Source organism: Rattus norvegicus, chromosome 13, assembly GCF_036323735.1.
Source record: "Rattus norvegicus strain BN/NHsdMcwi chromosome 13, GRCr8, whole genome shotgun sequence".
Classification (NCBI taxonomy): domain Eukaryota; kingdom Metazoa; phylum Chordata; class Mammalia; order Rodentia; family Muridae; genus Rattus; species Rattus norvegicus.
The window spans coordinates 105,321,451-105,341,786 of record NC_086031.1 but is presented as its reverse complement, the minus strand read 5'-3'; the positions used below and the strand labels follow the sequence as shown (position 1 = coordinate 105,341,786).

Genomic DNA, 20,336 nt, shown 5'->3' with positions numbered 1-20,336 from the left:
CAGGGTGGTGTGTGTGTGTGTGTGTATGTGTATGGCCAGCAAGCCCCTGAGGTCTTGTCTGTAGTTACAGGTACATACCAGCACACCCAGCAATTACATGCATTTTGGGGATCTGAACTCAGATCCTCATGCCTGTATAGCAAGCATTTTATTTAATGAGCCATCCCCCAACTCAACAGAATTACTTTAAATTTACGCTTCACAAAATACGGGTTTTGATAGCTAATTCCCCATAGTAGTAAATGCCAAGCCGGGAGTCCCTGGAACACAGCAGCTCAGCTGTACCCATGGTGCAGTGTGCATCCCTCTCATTCTAACTCCACTGGCTAGGAAGTGTGTATTTCTCCCTTCTCCCAGTCAGTGAGGGAAATGCTTTCCTATTTGCTCCTCTGCTTCACTATATAAAGAATTTTTAATGTCTCCATCTTCTGTAATTTTACTCTCATTTCCTGGTTTGGGTTTTCTGTGGTTATCACTCTTTGGTTCTGTTCTGCCTCATTCCTCTTGTAGGCTTTGACCTTTGTTCCAGTTTTGGTATGTTTTCCTGTTTTGGTTCCTTCTATAATCTATGCTTAGTATTAAAAAGCTATTACTCTGTGTGTGAATGCACATGAAAGTTGGAGGGCAACTTGGAGGACTTGGTTCTCTCCCACCACGGCAGCTCAGTTGCGTGGCAAGCACCCTTACTCACTGAGTCACTACACTAGTCTCTCCCCATCCTTGTTAAGACACCCCTCACACACGCACACACACACACACACACACACACACGTGCGCGCACGCGCACACACACACACACCCCGCACACATACATCCCTCACACACACATACCCCTCACACACACACCCCTCACACACACACACACACACACACACACACGTGCGCGCACGCGCGCACACACACACACACCCCGCACACATACATCCCTCACACACACATACCCCTCACACACACACCCCTCACACACACCACACACAAACACACACACACACACCACACACCCCTCACACATACATCCCTCACACACACCCACACCCCTCACACATACACACCACACACACCCCTCTCACAGATATCCCTCACACACACACACCTTACACATACATCCCTCACACACACACATCTCAAGTAGCCCAGTCCATCCTCAAACTGATATGCAGCTGAGGATGACCTTGAACCCTGATCCCCCCCCCCTCCCGCCTCTGCCTCCACGTTACAAGTATGAGACATTGTATCTGGCTAGGAACTTTTTGTTCCCATCTTTGTCACTAAAGATTATCTAGTTGTCCCATTTTTAAAATATAAGTAGCTGAAAAGTGTTTCACTCTAGATTAGATTTCAAAAAGAATTTTCTGAGCAGGCTTATAATTCTAAGACTATGGAGGTTGAGGCAAGAGGATCACTAGTTAAGAGGCCAGCCTGGGCTACCTAGGAAGACCTGACTTAAAAAAAAAAAGTTATGGGGTTGGGGATTTGGCTCAGTGGCAGAGCGCTTGCCTAGGAAGGGCAAGGCCCTGGGTTTGGTCCCCAGCTCCGAAAAAAAGAACCAAAAAAAAAAAAAAAAAAGTTATGGTCCAATATAAATGCTATAATGTATTTGAACATTGTGTTGAAAAGGTTAGTGACAGAAGATGGTTAAGATACTATGTTGCTGAGTTATCCCCCACTGATTATATTTTAGAGACTGTCTAATGTATATGATTTGAGAACACAGAATGAAACTTCTTTTTTTTTTTGGTTCTTTTTTTTGGAGCTGGGGACCGAACCCAGGGCCTTCAGAATGAAACTTCTAAATAGAAACAATCATTATTTTTTAAAAAGAAATATAGAAACAATCATAGTAGGTTTTTTTTAATGGCCCATTACTTAATGTGCTTTTCATTTTTGTTGTTAGAAATGTTCCTGCCTCTGTCTACCAAGCACTGTGCACTCAAACTCTGTCATGAGGAGTCTGCATTCTCCATGGCTCGGTGATCAGGCCATCAGAGCACAGCACATGGAAACAAAGGCAGCACTGAGCAGCTGGGCACATGATTCCCAGCAAGCTCTGTCTTCTGAGTCGTTTCCTTACTGATGTAGTGAACGGAAGGATAGGAGTCATCCCAACTTCCTTAAATGGCTTATAGTTCTGATGGAAACCATTTTTAGCTCCAAAGTGTAAGAGTTTCTCAACAGTAAAACTGAAATAAATAATAAAATAATAAAAAGGCAGTGCAAGGTACAATTTAGTGTAGAATACAAAGAAGCCCTTGGTTTAATCCTCAATAGCATATATAAAATATTGGGTCAAGAGCAGGGTTCTCAACCTGAGTCAAGACTCCTTTGGGGGCAGAACTACCCTTTCAGGGGTTGCATATTAGATATCTTGCATATTATATATTTACATTATGAGTCATAACAGTAGCAAAATTAGTTATGAAGAACAAAAATAAATTTTTTGGTGAGGAATTACCATGGCACAAACTGTATTAAAGGGTCACAGCATTAGGAAGGTTGAAACACTGGTCAGGAGACAGAGATTACTATATAAATACCAATATTGGATTTTAATCTTCAGGTCTTTTATTTAATATTTTTATTTTATGTACATTGGCATTTTGTCTGCATGTAGGAGGGAGTTGGCCCCCTGCAACAGTTGTGAGCTACCATGTAGGTGCTGGGAATTGAACCCTGGTCCTCTCGAAGAGCAGCCAGTTCTCTTAACTGCTGAGCCATCTCTCCAGCCCAACCTTCAGATCCTTTAAACTGGTTAAAGGTGGATAACTACTGGGACTAAAGCTCTAAAATGCTTGCACATCCGTGTTTGCATATGAACACTTTCCAGCTCACAAGAGTTGTGTTTATTTTTGGAAAGCAAATGAAAAGCACACCAGATTCTCTCATTCCTGACACAATCTCTCTCCATGATTAACCTTTCTTTTAAAAAGTTGGGGGAAGAGGTTGGAAAGAAGAAACTGAAGCACCCAAACAATAGACACCACTTTTATCATTAAACAAGTTTCCCAATACCATAAAGGCTTAACGGCTATCATTTTACCACTTATACAAAGACGATCCACATGAAACCTGAGGAGCCCTCACTACCAGAATGCAGGTCACTGTGACATGGCAAACGACTCCGCATGTCAAAACAACAGCTCACTTTCTGACGACAGGGCTGTGGTGCCAATTGTACAAGGTGCCTGGCATTCATTTCTTCAACACTAAACTTTTAACTGGTTCCCGATCCATAGCAAATCTGGAACACCAACCCTCTCAGTTCATCCTCATTTGAAATGGGAGAGAGGGTGGGGTTCAGTGTATCTCCTATCTTCAAAGTGGAGCTGATGCAAGTAGGTGCACCAATTATGTCTTCTTCCCAATCTAACCACACATCTTTGACCTGGTTACTCTGGATGAGACATGTCATCCTGCTCTCCTCACAGACTTGCAGGAAACCAATATTGAGTTCAGCAGGGAAGACGGAGACAGGGACAGTCTCAAACCCACGTTTACTCTCGCTCTTCACAAGTTTTCATTGCAACACTACCTAAACCTACACTGTGATAAGTTTCACCCAACAGAGAACTTTCTGGAACTTGCTTCAGCTGAAAGAGGCGTGGCCCAGGTGCCACACCTTTCTGACTGGCAATTGTCTGGACCGGCAAAGCAAGGCTGTCCACACACTCGCGCTTGGCTGCCCCGAGCTCCACCGGCCGACCCCACGGGTGCACCTTACGTGACCCGGTGACCCGGGGAGGACACCGCACACTACGCCTCACCTCAGCTGAACCTGGCAACCCAGTCCTGAGGAGACCCGTGTCCAAGTTGTGGGGACCCTGTGCTGTCATTTCACGTGACCTTAAGAACCCGCTCACCAAGAGGATCCCCGCCTGGTCTTGCCGCCTCACCTCACACAACCCCGACCTCGTCGCGAGGGGACTCCTACCCAAACCCATCACGACCCGCTTCACCTCACGTGACTCCGGTCCCCCCAGTCCAGAAGGGACCCCCACACCTGAGCATGCCGCCTCACAGGGTCACCCGAGGACCCCACCCGAGCCCGTTGCGACCCCGCCGCCTCACCTCACACGACCCTGACACCTCAGAGCTAAAATTAGACCGGCCGAGCTGCGCGCTCACGTGCGCGCGGCCCGGCGGGGCGGAGGCCCGACTGCGTGAGTCATCAGCCCCGCCCCTTCGCGGAGAACGCTGTGACGTAAGCGCGCTGCCGAGAAGCCGGGATAGAAAGTTCGAGTTTCGCTGTCTTAAAGGAGCCGCAGCTCGCACTGCTCCCGTTCGGCCACCTCAGACAAGAAGTATGCTCCCCAGGTCACAGAGCTGACCTTTGACAAGCTCTTAGTCATTGCCACCGGGCTGGCTCCAGAGTTTTCATTTTTTTGGTGCTTAAGTTTAGCTGACCCTAGGCCCAGCCCTGTGGAGCCTACGCTTGGGTTTTCTGGAACTGGAGAGGTTGTGCTTAAGAGACCTGGGCTGGCACACCAGGGCCAGAGGTGTCAGAGGCCGACCTTGCTTTTCAGTCCTGAGCCATTCACTGTGAACATGGTCATACCAAGAACAGCTTCGGAGAAGTCGCACCGTAGTAAGGGAGTTCAGTAGGACAATGGCAGGTGTCATCACTGGCTGTGGGTCTTCCCTAAATACCACAGACCTGTCTCCTGGCGACTCATACCAGACACACGGAAAGTCCTCTACGTGGCCATTTAGATTCCTGTCCTTAGTCTCCATGTCTGTGTGCCCTGCCCATCATGCTTCTGTGATTTGTTTCCCCGCCCCCAATACCTGTGGAGTCTGGATTCTTGGTGCGATCTTACCTTCATGAAGTTCAGGGGGGAGATCACCTGCCTGAGACCCTGTGGCCTGTGAGAGATAGAGGGTCCCAAGCAGTTCACGAGCGAGCGTGCGCAAGCACACACCCCCCTCTGATAAATCTGGGGAGATTCTAAGTCAGCACATCACAGAGACACGTTTATACCCATGTTTATCGTTGCACTATTCACAGTAGCCAGATAAGGAGCCAACCCAGATGTCCATCGACAGATACATGGTTAAAGAAGAGCTGTTCTGGGGTTGGGGGATTTGGCTCAGTGGCAGAGCGCTTGCCTACGAAGCGCACGCTTGTTGACATTTTTACCTGCTGAGCCATCTTCTGGCCCCCTGCGGTGGAATTTTGCTAGGCAAAGAATGAAAATAGGGGGTTGGGGATTTAGCTCAGTGGTAGAGCGCTTGCCTAGCAAGCGCAAGGCCCTGGGTTCGGTCCCCAGCTCCGAAAAAAAAGAAAAAAAAAAAAAGAATGAAAATAGCTGTGGGGAAATGGATAGAACTGGAAATCATTACATTAAGTGACCTAAGCCACACTTGGGGAAAGGATAGCATGTTTTCTGTCATACGCAGAATTTAGATCCAACCTCTGGTCTCTGCAGATACTGCACTCGTGCACACACCCACACAGATGTACACATACATAACTTAAATCTTCAAATTAAAACAAAGGGAGGAACTCGGGATGAAGAAGAATCAAAGCAGCTAGAGAGGAGAGAAGGCAGAACTGAGTGCAGAAGGAAGAACTGTTTGGGCAATAAGTGGTGTGGGGCTTAGAGGACAGTCAAGAGGAGAATCAGGAAGCATAAGGACCTGTGTATGAACACATCACAGTGGGACCCATTACTTCGTATGCTAACTGAAGAAAATAATTAAAAGATGGGGGAGGGGAATAAGAAAAACACCTTTAAGAAAAAAGACCCAGGTATGACAATGGGCTCACATGTGCCTGCAAACTGTCAGAGGTCAGACATGTTGCATAGAAGGCCATGGCGTAAACACAGGCTTGAGATCATAGGAAGGACTGGAGACATAGTTCTGGGGACTGCTGTCTCTCCCATCTTGTGTCTCTTACCCAGCTTCCAGAAAGGTGACCCAGGGGGTGACTTTCCCTGTGGAATGACACCGTGAGGTCCTCTGCTGTTTTTAAATCTGCAGTAACCAAGATCTTGTGTCATCTCAGGGTTTGATTTTCTGAGCTTCCAATTTTCACTCCCGACTGCAGAAGCCCCATTAAATGTCAGGACGAGTCATCAATGCAAAAGCCACCGCTAATGTGGAAGGATTGTGCTCTCTCTCCGGCAAACAGCCCTAGCAAGCAGAGAGCAGGAACCCTTGGACCATTCCCAACCACATCGGTGACTCACTTGGTGACACAAGCACCTCACGGAATGGAGAGTGGCCCCCTGGATCCAGCTTGGTAAAACTCAGAGATTCCTGGCTGAATCTGGCTCAATTCTCGAGCAGTGGTGTGCTTGTGAGCCATGAGCTCTGTCCTAGAGTATTCCTGTTTCACACAGCCCTCCTAAGATAGCTGGGTAGGATTAGGACACTGCCCTTCTCACGGGTCAGAAACGCACCCTGCTTATTCCTACCTCCCTGTATAACTTGTACATCTGCACCCCCAGGAAGTTACTGGAAATTTTCTTTATTTATGTTGCACCCCTGCCAGTCCATTCAGGTATTAAGTAGCTTCGTCGTTCATGTAAGAGGGTAGGTCTTAAAAGAGGAAAATGGATCTGCTATAACAATAACAGCAACTCTGTAACTGTTACACATAAAATAATAATTGTAATTTAATGATAATTTTCATCACATTTATTTGTGGTTATCCTGTTTGTAGGGATCAGAGGACATCTTGTAAAGATCACTTTTGTCCTTCCACCACATCAATGCTGGGGACTGATCTCAGGTCTTCAGACTTAGAGGCAAGCCACTTCACCCACTGAGCTACCTTAGTGACCCAGAGGCTCTCAAAGACTTGTTACTTACACTTAATGTCTTCATTCTCTGCTCACATCTGTCTTCACCTTCAAACAAGCATTGATGGAGGGAGGAGCTGTGAGGACGTAAACTGCACAAAAATGTGTGTAAGCTGCTTCTGAGTCCTCGGAGGCCTTACCCTCTCTGGTCACATGAGGTAGGTGCTTGTCTTAGCTAGGTCTGTTTTTATTGTCAACTTGACACAACCCAGAACCACCTGGCATGAAGAAACCTCAAGTAAAGAGTTACCTCAATCTGATCGGCCTATGGCCATATCTGTGAGGAATTGTCTTGTTCCAAAATTGGTGTGCTCCAAGGGCCTAGGCCACAGTGGGCAGCACCATGTAGTCAGTGGTGCCTGGGCTGTACAAGAACATTAGCATAGAGTAAGTCAGAGAGCAGAGCAGTAAGCAACCTTCCTCTTGGATTCTGCTTTGAGCTCCTGCCTTGGCATCCCTCAGAGAGGGAGTGTACACAACCTGTAAACACAAATAAACCCATTCCTTCCCAAGTTGCTTTTGGTCTCAGTATTCCCCACAGTAACAGACAACAAGCTAGAGCAGCTCACTTTCACAAGTTACCGTGGGGCAAGTGACAGGCATGCACAGCATGTGTTTATTTCCCACAGTTCTGAAGTCTAGAGAGTCCATGTCCAAGGTGCAGGAGTTCCAACTGCTGGTGAGGCCCAGCTGCCTCCTTCCTGGCTGCCTTCCTGTTGCCTCTTCATGTGGCCTTCCCTTGGTGTGTGTCCCTGGAGGATAGGCTGTGTCTTTTCCTTTTTTATAAGAACACTAACCTCGTCAACTGCCCGAACCTACTTACCACCTCCCAAAGTTTGCTCCAACATGATCTGGTGGTTCTCATTTGTAATTTCAGTCCTGAGGAGGCTAAGGCAGGAGGATTATTGCAGTGGGTCCTGGGCCAGTCTAGGGTACACAATGAGTTTCAAGTTACCAGGACCTATGCAGGGAGACCCTGTGTCATACATACAGACCCATGCCTCCAACACTAGAGATAGAGCTTAAGCCTGCAGTGTTTCTTTATTGGGGTGTCAAAAAAGTCCAAGAAAGCCTCACTATATCGCTTGGAACTCACAATCCTCCTGCCTCAGGCTCCCATGTTCTGGGATAAAAACGTGTTCCACCATACTTGGCAGCCGCATCCAATGATCCAGGGCAGTGCTCAGTGAATACCAAATGATGGGTGGATGGCAAAGGGAAGAGAGCTCTGTGTGGTAACTGGATCGTGCGTGTGTGTGTGCGCGCGCGTGTGTGTGTGTGTGTGTGTGTGTGTGTGTGTGTGTGTGTATGTGTGTGTGAGAGAGAGAGAGAGAGAGAGACAGAGACAGAGACAGAGAGAGAGCACTGTCCTAATCAGCCTAACACTCCCTCCTGGTGAGTCCACCAGCTACTTCCCCAGCTGCTGAAATAGAGCAGAGAAAAAGAGAGATGCCAGGAAGGGCACACCGTGCCCAGGTCTGTGGGGCAGGCAGTAATGAGGGGGTGGAACAGGGTCCAGAAGAGGAATATGAAGCCCTGAGGCCATCTCTGTCTTCAGTAACATTCACACTAGAGCCATGAGGGGTTTGGGGCAGGAAGTTGCTTATTTGCTTTGTTTTGTCTGTTTGTGTCAAGGTCCCTTTAGTGTAAAACAGCCTCCATCTGTACTTAGGGTGGCCTCATGATAATCCTCCTGTCTCGGCTCCCCAGGTATGGGGTCACAACACTCAACTCAGAACCCTGTAGATAAATGAACAAACTATGGCAATCCAGACAATAGAATATTATTCAGGAGAGAGAGAGAGAGAGAGAGAGAGAGAGAGAGAGAGAGAGAGAGAGAGAGAGAGAGAGAGAGAGAAGCTGTTGAGCCCTGGAAAGATAAACTGGAACTCAAATGTCTGTCAGCGAGTGGAGCCGATCTTGGAAGGCTTTCTACTGTGCAGTTCTGGATCCAACTATAACATTCCGGAAAAAGGCGAAAACAGTAAAAACATCAGGGGCTGAGAGGGACGGGGGAGGGATGGTCAAAACACAGAGGCTTCTCTTTCCCTCTTCCCTTTTTCTCCCCCCCCCACCTTTTTTTTTCTTTTTAAAGAGAGAGGGTTTCACACAGCCCAGGTTGTGATTGTCAAGCTCAATATATGCAGCCATAGATGGCCTTGAACATCTGATCCTCCAGTTTCCACCTCCTGAGCGCTGGGATAACTGTGTCCAGGGCACAGTGAAAGGACTCTCAGTGGCACTGTCATGGGTGGTCCTAAGCCAAGTGTGGTGCTACACCCTGTAATCCCAGCACTCAGAAGGTTGAGGCAGGAGGATTGCTCTGCTTTGAGTTCTAGTCAAACCTCGACTACATGGTGAGTTCAAGTACAGAGCAAGACTATCTCAAAAAATAAAAAAATAAAAAAAAAAACCATACACACGCGAAAGCTGTTTTAACCCAAACTCGCAGAATGGGTACACCATCAAGAGTGAACCTCAAGGCAAATACGGACTCTGGGAGATGACGATGTGTCACATAGAGCTATCAATCGACCTTTCTGCCAGGGAATATGGATAACTAACTGGAATGGTTGTGCCCTGTGTGGGGATAGGGAACATTTGAGAAATCTCTACACTCTCTGATTCATTTTTACAGAAAAATAAAAGTATAAATTTCACTACAAGTCTATTAAAAACCAAACAAAAACAAACAAGCCAAGCAGCATGGCGGTGCCTCCCTGTGGAGCTCAGTGCTCTGTGGAGTTCCACAGAGGTGGACAGAGATCTAAGCCCCAGTAACAGTCAGCTCTGGAATCTTGGGAAAGTCACTCCCAAGTCCTACAGTCTCAGTTTCTCCAGCTAAGCTGGGGTGGTACTGGCTTCCTCGGGAATTTTTGATAAAGAGTTCTATCACAGAATGTGGGAAGTGTCTACAACCCCTCTTCCTGGCTCAGATTATCATGACCTCGGATCTAGTGACTTCACACTCAGTCCAGGCTACCTGGACTAAAGCTGTCTTTAGGAAGGAATCTGCATGTTGGGGTGTCTTGTTCCCAGATGCTCAGGGGTGCAGGGAGAGCCAGGCATCCACTTGAGCCCCAGAGTCAGTACTGAGCCCCTCACTCAGTTTCTTCCCTGAAAAGGTCAGGATGACAGACGTCACCATATTTAGCTGATGGCTCGCAAGTAAGCCTCGGTGGGTTAGTCACCTATGATATGACCTCACGTTGCCACTCAATAGAGTAACAGCTGTTAGTTGCTTTGGGGGGCAGGGGAGGGGTCAGCCCCAGACAACCAATCATGCCTTGAGGATAAATTGGGTCGAACCAGACCAGACAAGAGTAGGAAAGAGAGACTGCTCTAAACAGGATCTCCCACAGGGTCCCGAGGAGTTCCAGCACCTCGCCCCAAAATGTGAGTCCTGTTTTTTTTTCTTTGTTTGGGGAACCAGTGGGAGCAAAAGCATACTCAGGAACCTTCTAGCTGGGGCAAGTCCTCTATGGCCAGACTGAGGAGGTGCTACCCTGAGTAGGACAGGAAATGTCAATTTCTGTGAACCAATTGTATGGCTCCCCATGGCACCCAAAGTGATGGTGTAGAAGGTGGGGAGTGAGGGAGGCCCAGGATGAGAGTGTTGTGGAATTCCCAGGCTGGGGGAGACTCCACCTGCCCTGCACAGTTTCCACAACAAGATGGGGCTGGCTCAGTCGTTGGTGTGATAGTGCAGCCTCATCGTGAGGCAAAGCCCTTCATCCCATGGCATTCTCCTTGGCATCCGTTTTTCTTGTGGGCCCCCGTGCTTCAGGAGTTACGAATACTTCCTGTCAGCAGTTTCGTGGTCTTGACGAAAGTACACTCTGCCAGCAGTTACACTGAACTAAGTCCAGGATGAGCAAGTGAAGGTTTCAGCATGCAAGAACTGGAGGGAGGGAAGGAGCTGTGTTTGGAAGCCTCTTCTGCTGCTGACATGGTTGTGTGACCTTGGTCAGGTCATTGTCTCCTCTCTTTAGATTCCGCCTTGACCTCATGAGATAAGATGCGCACTTAGGGTCCTTCCACCCAGTTCGGTCCTGTCCAGTTCTCGCAGTGGGAATCCAGCTGTTTTGCTTTGGCCAGAGTAGAAAGAGCGCAGGACTGGAGGGGTCTGTTGCTTGCTGTGCAACTTTGGTTGGTGGCATGCCTTCTCTGAACCTGTTTCCCTATTTATAAAATATGGTTGTGAGGAGACCTGGGTGAGAGACTGCATTGGAGTCTTTTCTGAGGCAGTGTAAAATGTACTAAGTGGGTTTGACTGGGATGCCAGGTAAAATTGGCTGAGGGGGGTGGGGGTGGTGGGTGACTGGAGTTACTGGGGGGTGGGTGTGTCTATTGACCAGGGATAGAGCCATGAGAGTCATGGTCAGCCAGGCTGTGGGAGCTTCCTCCTGGTCCAGACCTTCCTGGTTCCTGCTCCTTCCTCAGAAGCTGAAGGAAAGAAGACAGTTTATACATGATACCCAGAGTAGATAGCCAGGGAAAGTGGCTGACTGTTGTACTTGATACCCAGGTGGGCTCATCCCTAAAGCAAAGAGGCTGGGAAAGCTGGCCAGGGCTGAAGTCCCCTCAGTAAGGAGTGGCCTAACCGGTCTTAGGGATACCCACAGGGTTGGTCTTGGGCCAACTGCTTGGGAGCCCGAGCCACAAATAGGAAAACAATGGAGGAAACCGTGGAAATAACATCTGGAGAATGGCTAGTCCCACCCACCCTGAGACAGTCACAGTGTCTCTGTAGGAATTCCTCACTCCAGTTTTCCTTCATTCCAATAGGCGACACTCGGGTTAGAGGTGTCTCAGCCGCTCTCCCTTGTGGTAGGGTAGCGACAGCAATTGGCAGCTTTTCAGAAGCTGTTCTCGGAGCAGTCAGTCTGGTGTGGGGGTGGAGCTGGGTTCTTTTCCCTTCTGGTTCTCTCTGTTTTGAAGCCCCAGGTGCCGAAGCCCTCAGGACTGGAGGAGGTGGCCAGGGCAGAGCAGGGCTGCCCAGCGGCTGACTCATCTGACATTAACATAATTAAGGCGATTTTCAAACTATGAGTAATGCACTGTGCTAGAGAATGTTAGAGAATGTTTACTGAGCACCCCCAGCAGCTGCTCAGAGCTGAATCTGGCTAAGGGGCAGGAAAGTGCCCCTGGGGCACCTCCAGCCTCAGCTGGCAGGTGACCTTGGACCTCCAAGGATAGAGAACACATCTAGGACTACTGAGTCCAGTGTCTAAACAAAGCACGCACAAAAAAACAAAAAACAAAACAAAACAAAAAAAAAACCCCAAAAAACTAATTTTATCTAGCTCTAGGAAAAGATATGTTTAAAATCTTTGGCTATTAGCTGGGCATAGTGACTTTACAGTTAAATTCTTAGCACGTGAGAGGCCGAGGCAGGAGAATTGCTGTGAGTTCCTGTTCAACCTGAGCTATGTGATGATTCTGTCTCAAAAACAACAACAAAAAAACAAAACAAAAAAAAACAAAAAAAAACAACTTTGAGAATATTATATGTAGTACATGTCGTTTTTCTATCTACTTTTTATGATTTATTTAACTTAATTTTTATGTTCATTGGTGTTTTGCCTACATGTATGGCATGTCTGTGTGAGGGTGCTGGATCCCTGGAACTGAAGTTACAGACAGTTGTACACTATCATGTGGGTAATAGGATTTGAACCAGGGTCTTCTGGAAGAGCAGTCGGTGCTCTTAACCACTACGTCGTCTCGTTAACCCCTGTCTATCTATTTTTGACATACTAGATATTGAACACAGGTCTTGAATGCAATACTCTACCACTGAGCTGTATCTTCCAGTCCTTAAAAAAGAAGCTGTTGGGGTTGGGGATTTAGCTCAGTGGTAGAGCGCTTGCCTAGGAAGCGCAAGGCCCTGGGTTCGGTCCCCAGCTCCAAAAAAAAAAGAACCAAAAAAAAAAAAAAAAAAAAAAGAAGCTGTTTTTGGACATGGTCTCATGTAGCCCAGGCTAACCTCAAGCCTGTTGTACAGACCAGGATGACTTTAAATTCCTAACTCTCCTATTTCTTCCTCCCCAACACTGGGATTATGGGTGTGACCCTAGTTTATTGGCAACCAGGTTTTCTATGTGGCAGACTAGCACTCTAATTAAGCTACATTTTGAGCCCCTTTCAAACACTTTTTATCTGGATAAAGGGTCTTGCTGAATTACCCGACTGATCTTAACTCATTCTGTAGCTCAGGGATGCTATAGGCAGACTGTGAAGTTGCCATCCATCCTCCTGCCTCTGGCTCTGACTAGAGGAGGTTATATGCCTGTGCCATGTGACAGGACCTGGTTCATTGTGTCTCTCTTCTACTAATTTTGATATTCTCTTTCTTTCTTTCTTTCTTTCTTTCTTTCTTTCTTTCTTTCTTTCTCTCTCTCTCTCTCTCTCTCTTTCTTTCTCTCTTTCTTTCTTTCTCTCTTTCTTTCTTTCTCCCTTCCTTCCTCCCTTCCTTCCTTCCTTCCTTCCTTCCTTCCTTCCTTCCTTCCTTCCTTCCTTCCTTCCTTCCTTCCTTTCTATATATGTGTGTGTTTGTGTCCAGGTTTGGGCACCTGAAAGTGCAGGGGTCTAAAGAAGCCAGAAGAGGGGTCAGACCCCTTGGTTGAAATCCCAGGTGTCTGTGAACTGGCATATGGAGGCTAGGAGCTGACTTTGGGTCTGCTGAAGAGCAGCACATGCTCTTACCTGTTCTTCCAGACGCATAGAAAGACAGACAGATGACAGATCGACAACAGCAATGCGATGTTAATACTTACAACCCAGATGTGCTGGCACACACCTTTAGTCTGAGCACTTGGAAGGCAGAGGTAGACAGATCTCTGAGTTCCAGGCCAGCCTGTTCTACAGAGTGAGTTCCAGGCCAGCCTGTTCTACAGAGTGAGTTCCAGGGCAGACAGGGCTACACAGAGAAACCCTGACTTGAAAAAACAAACAAACAAACAAACAAACAAACAAACAAACCAAAAACCAATTTTAGTAGTTGTCTTGGGATGTTCACAGAAGCAGCTGCATCTAAGACAGGATGAACAGCATGATTGTGATGATCCTATAGGGACCTGCGCAGGGCTTGGCAGCTGTTTAAAACCTGTGCAACTAAGCTATGTGCACATCTGTAATCCTCCCATTTCTACACAGAGGCAGGAGGATGGGAGGGCCAGCCTGCATTACATAGTGCAAACTTTTCTCAAAATATGAAACAAAACAAAACAAAAGACAAAATAAAAACTGATGTTAACATTCAGATGCACACTTAATAGTAAAAAAAAAAAAATGGTTTTTAAAAATCAATGCTGGCAAAGAAGTTGCAATTAATTGTATCATTTTAATCCGAAAATAAACAGTTCTATATACAAGGGTGAACCATCTTAATGTCTCCTATTTACAGCTACAGCTTTTTATAAAATCTTTCTCTCTGCGACAGGTTACTCTATCCAATTTTTATTTTATTTTTAAAGGTTTGTTACACTGTATTTTGAGACGGGGTCTTGATGTGGCTGGCTTCAAACTTGTCACTGAGTTCTACTTTATGGCGTGAGCCACCCCACCAAAATAGCTCTTAGTCTGAAAAAAATAGTTCCACAGCAGCCATGTTCTAGGACATGAATTTTAAGGTTACAGAAGAGTCCTAAGCGGGTTCAGTATCTTTGCACTGTGACTCACAGAGTCTGATTCACCCGTATTCAGATAGCGCACAGGAGACCCTCTTGGAACCAAATCTCTGCAGAGCCTTCTTCCGTACGTCAAACACAATTGATTTTGGTTTTGTTTTGTTGCTTTTATAGGAAAGCAAACATATATCTTAAATATAAATCAGAGTACACAAATCGGAAACCCCCTTTGTGTATGATACTCAATATAATTTTAATTTAGACTTTGGTAAATACAAAAAAATCCTATCTGTTAGCAAGTTTTATTTTCTGTGTATACATTTTATATTTAGTCTTTATCTATATGTCTGTGTCTGAACATTTGCAGCAATTTAGAACTTTTACCTATATAGAAATATATATACAAATACTTCCCTGTCTAATATTTGTAACATAATAATAATTTCCTAGCTTGATATTTACATTTTAATATTGGTTATATTAATACATTTTGGCTAATCGATTTAAGCAGCTATATGTGTATTATATAAAATATTTTTGTATATCATGTGTAAAATATAATATAAAGATACGTTAAAACTCACTTAACATTTTTTATACTTAAGGTTTTTTTTTGTTGTTTTGTTTTTTGAGACAGGGTCTTAAAGTAGTTCAGACTGGCATTAATTTTGATCTGTAACAAACATCTGATCCTCTTGCTTTAATCTCTAAAGTACTGGAATTTTGGGCACTTTTTGCTTTTTAAGACAGTCTTGTCATGTAACCCAGAGTGGCCTATCACTCGTGGCAACTCTCTGCCTCAGCCTTCCAACTCCTGGGACTGCAGGGTCCATCCACTAGACAGGATCTTAAGGTTTTAATAACTAAATACTTTCCTTTTGAAAAGTGGGCTTTCCTATCATGAACTTTGAGAATTATTTCATATTTTCTTGTAATAGAAAGTCTTGAAAGGTAAAATCTACTCATTTTACATATGAGAAGTAGACAATTTTTAAGTGGATCATTGGGCTAGCCTTGGTGGATGCCAGATGCATTAGACCTCTCTTGTCATACACATGCTGAGAGTGTGAGTTTCTTTTTCTTTTCCTTTCTTTTCTTTTCTTTCCTTTTTTTGCACAGTATCTTGATATGAAGCTGGCCTCCAGCTTTTAGCAATCCTCCTGCTTCAGTCTTCTGCTTACTGGGATTATAGGCCAGCAGGCACAAAACCTAATTCATGTATCTTTAAATATATTTTTCAATGTATATCTTGATAGGCTCTGCTGGGGGCCTCTCTTCAGAGACAGCCAAGGTTTTCTGTTTCCCTACAGCCCAGGTATTTTAGACCTTATCACCTCAGTCCAGAGTTTACGGTCAGCATGGAGGTTTTGAAGCTGGTGTGCTCAGGGTTTTGTGTGACATTCTGTTTCCATAATTACGTTTTCACCCCCCATGAAATTTCCCCCCCTATATTTATGGCTGACTTGTGGCGCTTCCTCTTTCATAGATTGCCATATATGATGAAAGCTGAGAACATCTACTTTTTGGTCCTGATGTGAACATCTGTTTGTAATGAAAGAATGTGTTTCAGATTCTGAAAATCATCCCTTTGTGATTTTTCCATGAACTCTGTCAAATGAGTCTGAAAAAACATTGACGCTATTGCCAAAGATTTTAATGCTCAAATTTTCTGTATTTCTCAGTAACATTCTAGAGTTAGCTTTATCTGAGTCCATCACATTTTCTTTGTTTTTTGTTGTTGTTGTTGCTGTTGTTGTTTGTTTGTTTTGTTTTGTTTTTACTACAGGCTTTCTCTGTGTAGCCCTGGTTGCCCTGGAACTAGCTATGTAGACCACACTGGTAGAGATCCAATTGCTTCTGTCTCCTGAGGGCTGGGATTAAAGGTGTGTGCCATCACTCCCTGGCTTGAGTCTGTCATGTTTTCATGAGAGTCATTCACAGACATCTCTGATGTCCTTACTGTTGACTTTTGCTACGGCAATGTGACCTTTCTTAAAATCACATTTTCTAAAAACAAAATAATAATTAGTAATAAAACTGAATTTTTCAACTAATAGTATTCTCATACAGAAAAGCACAGAGCATGGTGATCCACACCTTTAATCCCAGTACTCGAGAGGCAGAAAACTGGAGGAGTTCTGTGAATTCAAGAACAACCAGGACTACATAGAAAGACCTCTGTCCAAAAAACCACACACACACACACACACACACACACACACACACACACACACACACACATGCGGGGGGGGGGGAGCAAGAGGAAAGGAAGAAAGAAAAGAAAGGAAAACAGATATTTTCTGTATAAGAGATCTACTAGATCTTTAACATAAAAAGTAATTTTTTTTAAATTCTGAAAAAACTATTTGCTATTTTAATCATTTCTGTATCTTTGGATCCACAGTTTTCTAGAACTCCCACATGCCAATTGGAATGGATTTTAGTTGGAGTGCTCCTTTCAGTTTCCAGAAATAGAATAACGACATTTATTACTTCCTTTTAGAAATGCTCTATTTCATTGATCAGAAATTCAAGATCAAAATACATATTCTTTCTGTTTTTACTGATGGTGCTTTGGTACTTACTACATTTTAAAGGGGTGACTTTGACTGCTTCTAGTATGTATTAATTTTCAAATAAATGCTAGTGACAAAATTCTCTGTGTCTGTGGAGAATATCATTGACCTTCAGTTTTCTTGTGATGCTGGGCATTGAACCCAGGGCTCTGAGTGTGCCAGACTCAAATATTCAGAGTTAAAATATGGGGGATTTTGTTTTGTTTTGTTTTGTTCTTAGTTGAGCTTGGATGAGTCTTGACATTTTGTAATCTGTTTTGATTTCTTTCCATATATATAAAATTTAGCAACCTCTTCTCCTGCCCTCAGAGTTTGCTATTGGGACTGCAAGACAAATTAGACAGGTTTTCATATTTTCCAGATTTTTGAAATAATTATATATGAGAAATGTGACTTAAATTTCTAAGAGCTTTTCCCTGTGAGGTTTAGGCCTGCATGCTTCTCTAGAGACATCCTCTCTTTCCTTTTCCAGTTGCCTCTTTGTGACTCCTGTATTCAGTCTTGTATCATTAATTTGACGAGATGTATACTTCTAGGCTGTTCATTTCCTTGGGTTTTCAAGTTTATAACATAGTTTCGAAAAGTATCATCTTACATTTAAGATATAACCTTTTCTGGTGATGAAGTTATTCCTTTGTAATTTTATTATCTACAGTTTTAGTTTGTTTCTTATTTATTTTTTTAAATTGGCTATTTTAAAATTGGAGTAATTCTATAACTAATCCTTGGATTAATTCTATAAATTTTCCTGGTTCAGTTTGGGTTTTCCCTTTCTCTTTTCTGTGTTCCTGATTCCTTAGGAATTTTGATGTTTCTGTGAATGTTGGGGTCAGATACTTTCATTTTTGCTTTGCTTGAGAATTATTAAAACATGAACGAACTATGCCTTCACAACTTTATGCCTTCATAACATTTCACAACTTTGACACCTTGGGCCCTCAAATGACCTTCTCGCTGCTGTCCTTAGACTTTTCTCTAATTTGCTAATATTTCATTTCCCCGTTGGATTCTACATCCAGCTCTGTTGCTTGGGATCAAAGGAGCTTATGTAATTTCTGTTTCTTTTTTTTTTTGGTTCTTTTTTTTTTTTTTTTTTCCGGAGCTGGGGACCGAACCCAGGGCCTTGCGCTTCCTAGGTGAGCGCTCTACCACTGAGCTAAATCCCCAGCCCCGTAATTTCTGTTTCTTAAAATAGCTCCCCCTCCTCTTGTCTTTTGTTTGTATTTTGTTTTACTCAGTGCTTTCGTGCCTGGCACGTCCATTCCCTTTTCCATACCTGGCTGCTACTGTGTTTATTGTATCCCTTTTGTGAATCTCTTTTTTTAAATCTTAGTGCTTACTTTATTGTTTGTATATCTGTATATCACATAAGAAACCATTCCCTACTGGATGCTAAAGTGTATTCTCTTATATTTCTTCTACAAGTCCCCAAGTTTTGCTTTTCGTGTTTTTACTTTGATTTCTATGGTTCATGTGAGCAGGAAGCCCTTTCTTTTTCCTCCCACATAGATGAGGTGTTCTCCAACCTGCCACTTCCCCAGTCACCTGCTGATGCCACCTTCATTCTATCTCCTTTCCCTGGTATATGTGGTATTTCTGAGCTTTTATTCTGTTCCATTCATCTGCTGTGCTCTCCCGAATCAATATCAAGGGAACTTTTAATAAGTCTAAATGTTTAATAGGACAGATCCGGCCACTTTCTTCAACTCCATCAACATAACCATCTCTTTGGGGCCCTAACACATGAATTTGAATCACATATTCACACATTTGGGGTTTTCAAAATGAAGCTTGCCTTGTCATCTAGAGGAAACTGATGGCTTTGTGTTGTCACTGACTTTTCTAATTGGCAACTCAAGGTTGCCACTTATTTCATTGTTGCCATTATTTAATTGATGAATTCACTGTTGCAACTCATTTAATTGTTGCCATTTTTGTAATTGAGAAACTCACTGTTGCCACTTATTTGTTGCTATTTTTCTAATTGGCAATTCATGGTTGCTACTTCTCTACTTTTCCTTCTACTGTCCCATTGTTCCTCCAGAGGCTTCACATAGATTTTAACAGATCTGCTCCTGACCAGCATACAGCATAGCTACATAAAACAAATCATATATAACTTCAAGCATATAATCTATGAGTGTAAATATTTTTCTTTTATATTTTCTAGTTATAACCATCGAGAATACCATTGATTTTAGTGTGGTTTCTGGTCCCTTCCTGAACATTTTGCCTTTTCTTGAGTCCTTTATTTTGAGAGTAGTTTTCTCTCTTTCTCTACTTATGCTGCACCAGCAAAGACCTGCAGGGTGAACATTGGTCACAGTCTCCTTAGGTCATTCCTGACTTTAACAGAAATGTCTCTAAAGCATCCCCAGATCTTAAATGTGCTTGTAGGATTTCATTAGTGACCTTGTGCCAAGTAAAGGAAGTCATCTTTAGACCTGGTCTGCTTGGGATTTTGTTTTTCTAATCACAAATGAATACTGCAGTTTGTCAAATATCTTTCTGTGTTTTCCGAGGTGTTGCTTAAAAGATTCTTCTTCTTCTTCTTCTTCTTCTTCTTCTTCTTCTTCTTCTTCTTCTTCTTCTTCTTCTTCTTCTTCTTCTTCTTCTTCTTCTTTCTCCTTCTTCTTTCTTCTTCTTTCTTCTTCTTCTTTCTTCTTCTTCTTTCTTCTTCTTTCTTCTTCTTCTTTCTTCTTCTATTTTTCGGAGCTGGGGACCGAACCCAGGGCCTTGCGCTTCCTAGGCAAGCGCTCTACCACTGAGCTAAATCCCCAACCCCGTGAAACAGATTTTTAACGTTTGAATCACACTTCGATTCTTTAGGTTAAATTGTACTCAGTCATATTTTCTTTAAGATTTTTATTTGCTTGAAAATTGAGATTAAACTGTTACTATCTTTACTAATCCTGCTTGACTGGCTGTCGTGTCTCCAAAATTATTTTGGGAGAGGTCCTCTTGCTTTTACTCCAGTTTCTGAAACAGCTCTTTCTCTGGAGCAGGGTTTACGGGGAGGGTCTGGAAAGCCACCGCTCACTGCCCTTGCAGATGGGAGAACATTTGATTAGCACTGTAAGCTTTATCCTAACGTCATCTGAATAAGTGGTCAGATTTTTATTTTCTGAAAAGTTAGCCACTTCTTCTAAACTTCTGTATTTATTAGGATACAGGAAACAGTAGGTTTCTCTTTTGTGTTTTAAGTCTTCTAGTTTCCCCCTTTCTGTTTCTTTTTTTATTTTTGAGTTTTTCTCCGTCAGCTACGCCTAGAGTTTGTTTCTGTAAGGAGTGGTTTCTTAGAAACAAAGACGCTCTGTGCTTTGGTT

At 44.0% G+C, this 20,336-nt stretch overlaps 1 protein-coding gene and 1 long non-coding RNA gene across 7 annotated transcripts in view; one reads left to right on the top strand and one right to left on the bottom strand.

The window, feature by feature from the left end:
* Positions 1-8,008, bottom strand: part of LOC102555043 (uncharacterized) — a 50,980-nt gene extending 42,972 nt beyond the window's left edge. For 3 of the 6 annotated variants that reach the window (XR_001840967.3, XR_001840965.3, XR_005492755.2), the window contains exon 1: positions 4,066-8,008. This is a non-coding gene — a long non-coding RNA (uncharacterized LOC102555043). The remainder of the gene's footprint in view (positions 1-4,065) is intronic. The other 3 variants (XR_005492756.2, XR_005492754.2, XR_005492753.2) reach the window with 3 other exon arrangements.
* A 2,125-nt stretch (positions 8,009-10,133) lies between these two features.
* Atf3 (activating transcription factor 3) overlaps positions 10,134-20,336 on the top strand; it is a 57,551-nt gene continuing 47,348 nt past the window's right edge. Inside the window, exon 1 of the mRNA XM_039090385.2 lies at positions 10,134-10,199. The gene's annotated coding sequence lies outside the window, so the exon portion shown is untranslated. The remainder of the gene's footprint in view (positions 10,200-20,336) is intronic.